The sequence below is a fragment of the Sinocyclocheilus rhinocerous genome, unplaced genomic scaffold (assembly GCF_001515625.1).
Source record: "Sinocyclocheilus rhinocerous isolate Xijiao unplaced genomic scaffold, SAMN03320098_v1.1 scaffold1611, whole genome shotgun sequence".
NCBI classification, from domain to species: domain Eukaryota; kingdom Metazoa; phylum Chordata; class Actinopteri; order Cypriniformes; family Cyprinidae; genus Sinocyclocheilus; species Sinocyclocheilus rhinocerous.
The window spans coordinates 890-11,854 of record NW_015635527.1 but is presented as its reverse complement, the minus strand read 5'-3'; the positions used below and the strand labels follow the sequence as shown (position 1 = coordinate 11,854).

General features: G+C 38.1%; 1 long non-coding RNA gene across 1 annotated transcript; it reads right to left on the bottom strand.

Annotated features, from left to right (window-relative positions):
- Positions 1-2,635: 2,635 nt before the first annotated feature.
- Positions 2,636-8,089, bottom strand: LOC107747085 (uncharacterized). Its single transcript, XR_001640759.1, has 3 exons — positions 8,028-8,089; positions 7,784-7,840; positions 2,636-2,931 (listed from the first exon to the last, which is right to left on the bottom strand). It is a non-coding gene; the product is annotated as an uncharacterized LOC107747085 (long non-coding RNA).
- Between the last annotated feature and the right edge of the window lie 2,876 nt (positions 8,090-10,965).

Here is a 10,965-nt window from a genome sequence, read left to right as displayed (position 1 = left end):
GAACTTGAGCGCGCAAAAAACGCGATATGTGAATGGTCCCTAACAAGATGGCTATCAACATGTTCCTATCCAGGAACATGTTATACTTGGTGAAATCACGCTCACCGTGAAATGAGTGCTTCCAATGTTTCCAAATGGGTCAGGAAGATATGTTGCAGCACAGTCCCGAATGAAATGTCCACATCTGACTAACAGGGAACTGTAAGGGAACGTTCTGTTAACGTTCCAAATGTCCTCTTTGTAACGTTGCTATGTGACCCCCAAACGTCCTCTTTGTAACGTTGCTATGTGACCATAGAATAACCAATATAGAACATCCTCCTAAAGTCATATTGGGAACGTTATTATATATTAAAAGAAGACCAGATGGGAACGTTCTGTTCATGTCGCTCACCGCAGAGCAAGCCTGTTCTTGATAATGCTGCTGTGAAAACATGGGAAAAAAGCCGACGAGGGAGAAGTTGGGGTGAAGCGATCTTTATATAGGCGAAGCAAAATTCTTCATAGCTCCATCTATAGCGCATTGTTTACGCTGTCAAAACAGGAGACAAACCAATGGGCCACTGGCTGCTCGCTGTCCGTGCGTGATGGTCCTTGGCAAAAAACAAACAAACAAAAAAAACACCTTCTGTAGGCCCCTTAAATGCGTCGGCCCACCGGGAAAATGCCCGGTATGCCCGATTACCAGTCCAGCCCTGCATCTGTGTTGCTGGTGATGCGCGGATGAGCTAAAACATCACCCGAATCCGCAGCGTCAAATAAATTATCCACCCGCTAACCGCCCGCACCTATATTTTTGTCTGATTTAGATAACCGCACACGATCGTCACATTCAGCCATCTGTCATTAATGTTAATCAAACAACAAAAGGCAAGAAAAACAACAAACAACATTAAATTTCTGTAGCCTATTTAAAACACGTTCATATTTTAGAAAATGTAGTTAACCCCCCCCCAAATATTTATACCATGGTTAATGGAAACCTAGAACCAGGCTATTAAATAATTCATTATTTAAATCGCGCCTTCAGTGCTTTTATAAGTGTTAACTTCACGTACGAACCGAACTGGGGTGCGTTTCCCAAAAGCATCGTTAGCTAACTATGGTGGTTCGTTACAGTGAACTCTATTGGTAATGACGGAACTTGCGACCATAGTTGCTTTTGGGAAACGCACCCCTGAGCAGTTATCAGCACAATATGACTGAAGCGCAGTTTGTGCACGAGCTGCACGTGAATCACAGTACACTCTGCACACGTTCATCGGCGCTCGAGAAGTGTGATAAGATTTGCGCAAGTCGTTCCATGAAGCTGATGTGCGATCTATTTGAATTCTATTGAGAAATTGGCACTTTAAAATGCTATGAAGAAAGTCGAATATTATCTAAAAGGCACATAAACTAAAAAGACTGATGAAAACATGAAGAAAACAATCTTGCACCAGCACTGACATATACTCAAATATTTTTAACCTACTCATGACCACCTTTACTAGAATTTATCACATTTTATTGTAGGCTTATTTATTGTGGTAAATTTTGTCTAACTTGTAGAATTTATAATATATAATCTGTTGAGGGAATAGATTTTTTCCCCTATATATTTATATTACGGTGGTATTTTGTAGCTATTGTTTCTAAATGTGCAGGTGGTTGTTTTTCATAACAAATGCTAGCGATGGAAAAACCTGGCCTTCGGTTATTCCAAGAGATGGCATTAAATCATTAAAAACCTGATGAACTGGTAAGGAGTAAATAAACAATATCAATATGAGAAAATGTTAAATTAGATTGACTTCCCATGGCATGTTGAAATAGAACATTCTGTCAAACTATAGCCTATAAGTGCCTAAATAATATAACATTATGTATCCTATGTAAACAAGTAATTGTTAACTAGGCTATTATTTTATTGCAGTTATGTTATCAACCAACTTTGCATGTGTGGATGATAGCACAAAGGACCATTCTACAAAAATAAACATACAGTGGGGGAAATATTTATTTGATCCCCTGCTGATTTTGTAAATTTGCCCACTTACAAAGAAATTAAGGGTCTGTATTTTTTTATGGTAGATTTATTTTAACAGATAGATACAGAATATCAACCAAAAAAAAAATCCAGGAAAACACATTATATAAAGGTTAGAAATTGATTTGCATTTCAGTGAGTGAAATAAGTATTTGATCCCCTACCAACTAGAAAGAACACAATCTGTATCTTCCATTCTAACCTCTCCCACCACCATGGGCAAGACCAAAGAGCTGTCAAAGGATGTCAAAGACAAGATTGTAGATCTGCACAAGGCTTGAATGGGCTACAAGACCATCAGCAAGAAGCTTGGTGAGAATGAAACAACTGTTGGTGCGATTATTTGGAAATGGAAGAAATACAAAACAACCATCAATCGGCCTTGGTCTGGAGCTCCGTGCAAGATCTTGCCTCATGGGGTAAGGATGATCATGAGGAAGGTGAGGGATCAGCCCAGAACTACACGGGGGAGATTGTTAATCGTCTTAAGGCAGTTGGGACCACAGTCACCAAGCAAAACATTGGTAACACACTACACCGCAATGGACTCTTTCCTTGTAGGGTGGAGTCAGAGCAGCCAAGAAAAGTTTACAGATGGACACACACAAAAATGCATTGTATTTACACCTAATAATCAAACACTATTGTTGCTGCACAGCAATTTTATAATAATGTAATAGTAACTAATAGAGCAGTTTCACCTATAACTGTGTTAAACATAAGTGCTCACTGGAGAAAAAAAAATACTGTTAGAGATACAGATAATACAGTGCATAAGTATTTCAGTCAAGCATGTGCATAAGCAGTTCACTCAGTTTCATTTCTTAAGCAAGGCATGCTTTACAGTGTCTGCTGCTGTGAATCTCTTTTAGCCGTCTGTTGTCTTCACTGCACTCAGGGACCTTTAACAGATAAAAGATGATGCAGCTCATCAACTTTGAGCTCATTCTGATGATTTAGTTTTAAGATCACAATGAACCTCTGATCATCACAAATAACTGAATCAGTTAAAGCAGATTTATAATGTAAAATAATCAATATATGTGACGCGTGCTGGCAAAATGAGTCGGTATGCGCACGTATGGAAGAATATTCAAGACCATTTTCAAAAGGAATTGCAAATTGTATTTTCAGTTGCGTTTTCCATATGTGGACGCATAAACTTTGACATAATCCAAACGCAATTGCAAATCTGCATTACCGTCTGCGTTTTCACTTTCGCGAACGCACAGTAACTGTCAAATTTCAAATGAAAAAGCGAAGTCCATTTGCAACTGAAACATCCCATGGCTTACGAGTTATGAGCCTGTCATATTTAAATAACAATATCAATTACCATGTCTGCTTTTTCACTCTCTCTGTGTCGCGCATGCAATCTGCCAAAACTCAAATGGAATCGCAATTCCTTTTGCATTTGAATTTCTGACATCAACACAGAAAGCTGTCAATAAATGTGAGGGGCGGGGCTATACTAGGGGCGTGTATGTATCGGGAGGTGACGTGAGCGCGAGATCCCGATTGTTGTATGTGCATATTGAGATTTGTCATGCTGGTGTGTATGTCTAGGACGCGATGGGTCCTCAATAAAGTGACTTTTGGAGAGTACTTTTTTTTTTAGAGTACTTTTGGCTCCTCTGTGTTTCCTTTTTCCAGTATCTCAAGATACTACATATGGCGACGAGGATAAACAAGGGGATGAGGATAAACAAAGACAAATAAGGATGAAGCAGCGGTTTCAGAGATGCAAGGGAGAAACAGGATGCTGAAGCGGCTGAGCTGATTGAAACAAGTTGCTACCATGTGGAATGATTGATTGAAGAAACAATGGCTGGAATGGTTGTATCCGTAACACCATTTGATAGTAAGTCACAATCATGGGAAGAGTATTGTGAAATATTGAATAATTTTTTTGTGTTAAATGATGTTGAAAGCACAGAGAAGAAACGAGCCATATTGTTAAGTTGTGTTGGAGCGCAGACGTACACATTGATGAGGAATTTGCAGACAAACCAGATGCAAAGAGTTTTGAAGAATTGGTGAGTTTACTGAAAAACAACTTTTATCCAAAGCCAAGTGAACTAGTTCAGAGGTGGAAGTTTATTTCAAGAAACAGACGCCATGATGAAAGCATAGTAGAGTATGTGGCTGAATTAAGAAAACTTGCACAAGATTGTAATTTCGGAGACACACTCACAGTTATGCTGAGAGACAGATTAGTGTGTGGTGTTAATGATGACAGCATACAACGGAGATTACTGGCTGAGTTAATACTGGATGGATTAACGTTTGAAACTGCACTGAAGAAAGCTCAGGCTATTGAAACTGCAAATAAGGATATGGCAGATTTGCACAGAGAGAAAGGAAATTGTGTGTGTACTACTGTTTTCAAGATGGACACTGAAGAAAGAAGTAATTTAAAGGGTGCAGGAATGTGTTATCGATGTGGTGGAACTAAACATATGTCAAAAGACTGTAAGTTTGCCAAAGAAAAATGTTACAAGTGTGGTAAAATTGGACATGTGAAAAGAGTGTGCAGAATGAAACCACAAGAAATTGCTAGTAACAAAGGCAAGAAAACTGTGAAATGGGAGAGAGGAAAACAGTCAAAGAGGGCTAATTATCTGCAAGAGGAAGAGGAACAGCAAGAGCTCAGTGTTCAGGACGGATGTGTGCTGTGGGGAGCCTGTGTTGTTATTCCAGAACAGGGATGTTCAGGTTTGTTGCAACAGTTGCATCAATCCCACCCAGGTATGTCCTAGATGAAAGGTTTGGCAAGGAGCTACCTATGGTGGCTGAATCTGGATGCTGATATTGAAACTTGAGTAAGAGATTGTGCTGTCTGTCAAGAACAATGAAAATCCCCTGTGAGGGCCCCGCTTCACCCATGGGAGTGGCCCAGACAACCATGGAGGAGAATTCACATGGATTATGCAGGCCCTTTTCTAGGTAAATTGTTCTTATTTATCATTGATGCTCATTCTAAGTGGATTGATGCCTATCCCCGTAAGTTCAGCAACAACAGCAGCTACTTTGGAGTGTATGCGAAAAAGTTTCAGTGTACATGGGATTCCTGAAATGATAGTGTCTGATAATGCCCAATGTTTTGTAAGTGAAGCAAGTAAAGACTTTATGACTAAGAACGGAATAACCCATGTTACTTCTGCACCGTATCATCCCTCATCTAATGGATTGGCAGAGCGAGCAGTTCAAACTTTCAAAGACCTAATGAATAAAAGTTTGGGGAACACGCTGGAGACCAAGTTACATAGAGCTCTGTTTATTTATCGTATCTCCTGCTGAATTGCTGATGGGAAAAAAATTGCGTTGCACTTTAGACAAGATACATCCTGACTTCACTGGTAAAATGAAAAGGAAACAACAAGTTCAGAAAGAGTATCATGATCAACATGTGAAATCTCGTTATTTCCAGATTGGAGATGCTGTGTATACCCGACCAAAATGGGTGCATGGAGTAATTCAGGACATTGCAGGACCTGTATCTTATACAGTAGCTTTGGGGAATGCTCAAATAGTGCAACATCATGTAGATCAATTATTTAGTCGCCAACAAAAATAAATTATAACTGATTACCAACCGAGCATGGATGTTCAGTTATGTGATGCTGATATTGGGTCTCAGGATACTGATGTTCAAGTGCCCAAATCACCCAGTACTCCCATAATACCAACTTTGGGTGTTACTCCTGAGCAAAAGGAGCTTGAAAATTTGCAAACCGAATGTTCCAGTAGGCTGTTGCCCGAGTTATCTAGTGCTCCTACCATTCCTGAAGTGACATAAATTGCAGAAGTAAAAAACCCTGAAATTGTACTTACTGGGGGTCTACGACATTCAGTAAGAGAACGGAAACTGCCCTTACACTTAAAGGACTTTGTGATGTAAAAATTACTAGCACACTTAAAGGACTGTGATGAAAAAAAAAATTGTGGCACTTTTGAAAAAAAAAAAAAAAAAACGCACACAGTTACAAAATTTTGAAATTGCACTTTATTGAAAATTGTATTGTATGTGAGCAGTGTTTTTCCCCTCAAGTTTGCTGATTGGAGAAAAACTTTTTTTGGATTTAAGCAGGGAGGAGTGTTGTATGTGCATATTTAGATTTGACCAGCAGGGGGTGGTAACGGTCACCATTCTGTATGGTTTGGTGCACTATTTAAAGGCTGTGAAGAAGCGTATTGGGTGCGCGCTATAGGCCCTTTTCACAGTGACGTCAGCTAACTTCCGCTTTCCCGCAAAGCAGTGTATCTGTACTTCCGTTATACCTTTACACCGGAGACTTCTCGGGAAAATGTAGGAAAAACTTGAAATATAAAAGGCATTATTTAAGAGTTAAGACTAATAATGTGAATGTACTTACAGTCGGGTTATTTTGCGAACGTTTTTCTGCATCGGCTTTAGATGGGTGGCTTGCTTGCCGCAACTGCTTGCTTTCAGATTTGTTATTGATATTTAAATAGTACAAGCTTATGTTGAACTATTCTTGTACATACAGGCGCTGTATTAAGCAGGACATAAATTATTGAATGAAAAGGCTTTCTGTTACCACATGTAAATGTCTAAAACGTTTGTTTATTTGAGAAATATATTTAACCAACTTCATCTAACTGCAATAAAGACATCAAACAGTGCGTGAGAGTCGCGGGAATCAGTGACTGCAGTGCTCCGTTTTCAACTCCTCCCTCGACTTCAAACGACAAATCTCGGATGCTGGCGGAAGTAAGAATACCCTGCTTCGCGTCAGAACGGAAGTTGCGTGACGTCACGTGAAAAGGGCCTATTGCCATGCTGGTGTGTATGTCTAAACGCTGCGATGGGTCCTCAATAAAATGACAATCGAGTACTTTTGGCTCCTCTGTGTTTCCTTTTTCCAGTATCTCAAGATACTAAACCGATACATACACATACTGTATACACAGAATTACAGTAATTATGCTATTCACGCAAACATAATCTGCTATGTCTTAAGTGAATGCTTGGGGAATAATTGGGGAAAACATCTGATGTGTAATATTATTAGATCCAGGTCTTATAGGCTGTCTGTCTTATTAATGTTATCAACAATAAAAGAAAATATCGCTGCTCTTGATTGAACTGCTTTTGTAGTTTTAATAAACAATTTATTTGTAATGAACACACTGAAGTGATTTGATTATTTAGCTATATTTATATTACATTTCATTATATGTTTTTGTTGAATGCTTTTGTTTAGATGTAAAATGAAAAAAGTAATGCAATAGGCCTAATTGTTTCTTTCTTATATTTGTTCTGTTGTTGTTTTTTTGCATCTGTTCTTATTTTAATAACAAAGATAAAATAAAAAAAAATGGCTATATTGTGCTTATTAATATAGTAGGCTAATTAATATTAAGAAAGGAAGTGGAGGAAACAATGCAACATTGAAAGGTGATTTTGCTTTGGAACCTTCCAAAAACTTCAACTTGATTTTTCTCAGAATTGAGTTTGCTGACTCTGTCGAATTCAAACGGGTGTAGCGCAGTCATTTTTTGTCCGTTTCCAAAAAAAATCATGTATCATTTTGAAGGTATTTTAATGGAGAATGTGAAAATAAAAAAAATAACTCATTTTTGAAAATGTGCTCATTGTGACTCATTTTGCCAGCACAGGTCACATATGCCACAAGCTGCAGGAAGGAGTGCAAATTATGAGCTGATAGTCAGTTATAAATGATCTAAATCGTATTGTAAGATTACTGTACATTGTAACATAATTCTTACGTGTTTTATTCTTCTTCCTAATAGGTTGAGCATAAGTTGAATCACCAGCATCAGCACCTGAAGAACACAAATAATCAATAAGAATAAAATGATGATACATTGTAAGATTTTTACATTTCTTCAACAAGCCACGTGACTTTAGGAATCATTGTGATGTGTAGCAGAAACGGTGCTTGATGGTTAATTCTTAAGGTCAGTGGTTTGACTGTAACAGTGATGAAGCTTGACTTTGTGTTTCTCTCACCTCTGTCTGTGTTGTGCTTCAGTTCAGAGTACAAAGTGTCTCCAGACTCACTGCTCTTTCCTGATACAGAACAACAGACATTTGAACAACCCAGGCTCATTGGAAATACGTGCCTCTACATACATTTCTGCAACACTGTAATTATGTAACTTACTGCACGTTTCGCGGCAGTTTCAAAGTGAAATGTCCAGAGAGTGGCGCTAAAACACACGTTTAATACGTGACTGTGGCACATTTTTATTACGTTGGTACAGGCACGTATTGCAGCATTTTTATTACGCTGCTTGAGGTATGTATTGTGGCTGTTCACAATTCAAATATTCTGGGAGTGTGGCTTAAGGTTAATGCTCTATCGTGTTGGAAACATCCCCTACACCAAACCCAACCCTAAACTTACCTGATAGTGTTAAATGCAAAAGTAATATAAAAACACATTCACTGATGCAACTGCTATTTTAACTTCCTTACGCGGATCTAAGCTGTTTTGTCGATCCATAGTTTCACGTGGTTCGTACCGGAGCTCTTCATCTCTCAAGTACAACGCCGTATCGCGTGAGCTACCGAGCTAACCTTATCAATTAGAAAACTCATGCATAGGAAGCTGCATATGTGACGAAAACATTCACAAGCCTCAGTTTTCAAATTGTACAGGATGTTAAATTTGTTTTGAAGTCATAACTTCATATTCTGCAAGTAATTGTGTGAAAATGTTGCCTTTATTAATCAAAACTCTGTACCTTTAAATTATACTTATGTGAAAAAAGAATAAAAGTTGTCTGAGTTACTGCCTCCCTAGTGTTCATTTCGACTGAAAACTGCAGTGAATCATACGTTTTTTCAGTTTTGCAGTAATGTAGGTAGAGGCATGTATTTACGATGAGCCTGTGTTGCATTTGAACTACAATAGGACCGGGGATGAAAGTAACACAGGGTTAGTTGTAACACTGTCAGTTTGACAAGTCAGAAAGGAGCTGTGGTGATGTCATCAATATCACTCCATTCACATTTTTAATGTTACAGGAGAAGTGCTAAAACAGTTTGCTATGCTATGGCTGTTTGGGGTGGGGATAGTTGTAACAGTTCATTAAAAATGTAACAACCAACTCCTTATGATGATTCCAGTTATCCAGTCACGTCCTCTATTGAGGCAAAGTCATGTGAGGTTTTTGTTGCACATCAAGGGATTTATGTCAAATGTGTTTCCATCATAGTTTACGTGCATATCTTCTTACTGGATAAAAACACCATCCGCCTCAAATGAGCACATACGTGTTTTGTTTTTTTTTGTGCACATGTTTAGAATTTATGCGAGTCTTAACATTTCCATCCAGCATTTTTTGTGATATTCCAAAATTCACATAAAAAAAAGGTAGACGGCAACACAGCTAGTGACTGAATACAGTACACACACACACACACACTCACACAAACACACACAGCAATTGTTTGTGCGCTAAATTTAAAGTCCTTAAAGGAATACAATATAATGTTTTTGTCACTTTAAATGGTTCACTTGATCACTGATTATTATTTGTTCTTCAATCAAGTTCTTACATAAATTGGAAGTGTGGGTCTTATTTCAGGAAATTACTTCATCAGTCAGATTACTCAGAACATACTGGAAATATTGTAATAAATAAAAAAAAAAAACAGGATCTCACCTTTGTTTTTGGATTTCTTTACTTTTTTTCTGACTTCTGAGTATGTCACATTATTTGGCTCTGCCATGCTATCATCTGGAAAAACAATTATTAATAATAATAAATTATAAGAAACAATAATAATTCATTACTAAGCAATGTATTCATGTACTGACGACGATTATACTGTACAGGTGAAGTGAAGAGGGTTTATTATTTTTACCTTTGTCCATCTTTTTCTTGTTTTTCTTGACAGTAACCTCTGAATATGTGACATCTGCCAGTGGCTCTGGACCATCTTTTAAAAAAAGCCAACATTATTGAATAAATTATATTAGCATATTTTGAATGATATGTTTAGATCAGGTTTAAGACTCAACCTTTGTCTCTCTTATTCACTTCAGTCACAACATCACAAATCTGATCAGAACCTGCTGGACAGCAAACAAGGAGGATAAAAGGTAAAAAGCAAAGTAGTCTTGCAGAGGAAAAAAATAATGATATATAAAGCTTAAAGTGATCGTTCAAAAATATATTTTGAGGAATGCTGGTGTCCAAACAACATTGAACCCCATTGACTCTCATTGTATGGACAAAAAATAAATAAGTAAATATATATATATATTATAACCACAAAATCTGTCATATATATATATTTATATTTAATATATCTATTTTTTGTCATTCAAGACTAAACCTCATGTCCCTGTCAGAGACCTGGATCAAACCAGAGGACACTGTTACTCCTGCAGCACTCGCCAATAATTTCTCATTTCCCCACACTCCCCGTCTAGAGGTGGGGGTATTGGTCTGCTTATCTCTTATGGCTGGAAGTGTATTCCTTTACTTTCTATGGGTATTAGCAGCTCCTTTGAATCACATTCAGTCACTATTACCCATCCTTTTAAAATCCATTTTATAGTTGTTTATCGACCCCCAGGACCACAAGGTAACTTCTTGAATGAATAAGATGTGCTGCTCTCAACCTTTCCTGAGGATGGTACTCCCCTAGTTATGCTTGGAGACTTCAACATCCACCTAGATAAACCTCAGGCTGCAGACTTCCACACTCTGCTTGCCTCTTTTGATCTCAAGAGAGTGTTAACTACGGCTACTCACAAATCAGGCAACCAACTGGACCTTATTTACACACGACACTCCTCCACTGATCATGTACTGGCTACTTCACTGCACACCTCGGATCACTCCCTCCTCACTCTTAAAGGTGCAATAGGTGATTGTCTTCAGAAAAATATTTTGTTATGCTGGTTGAAAGTCTCTTCACATCCCGATAGCAG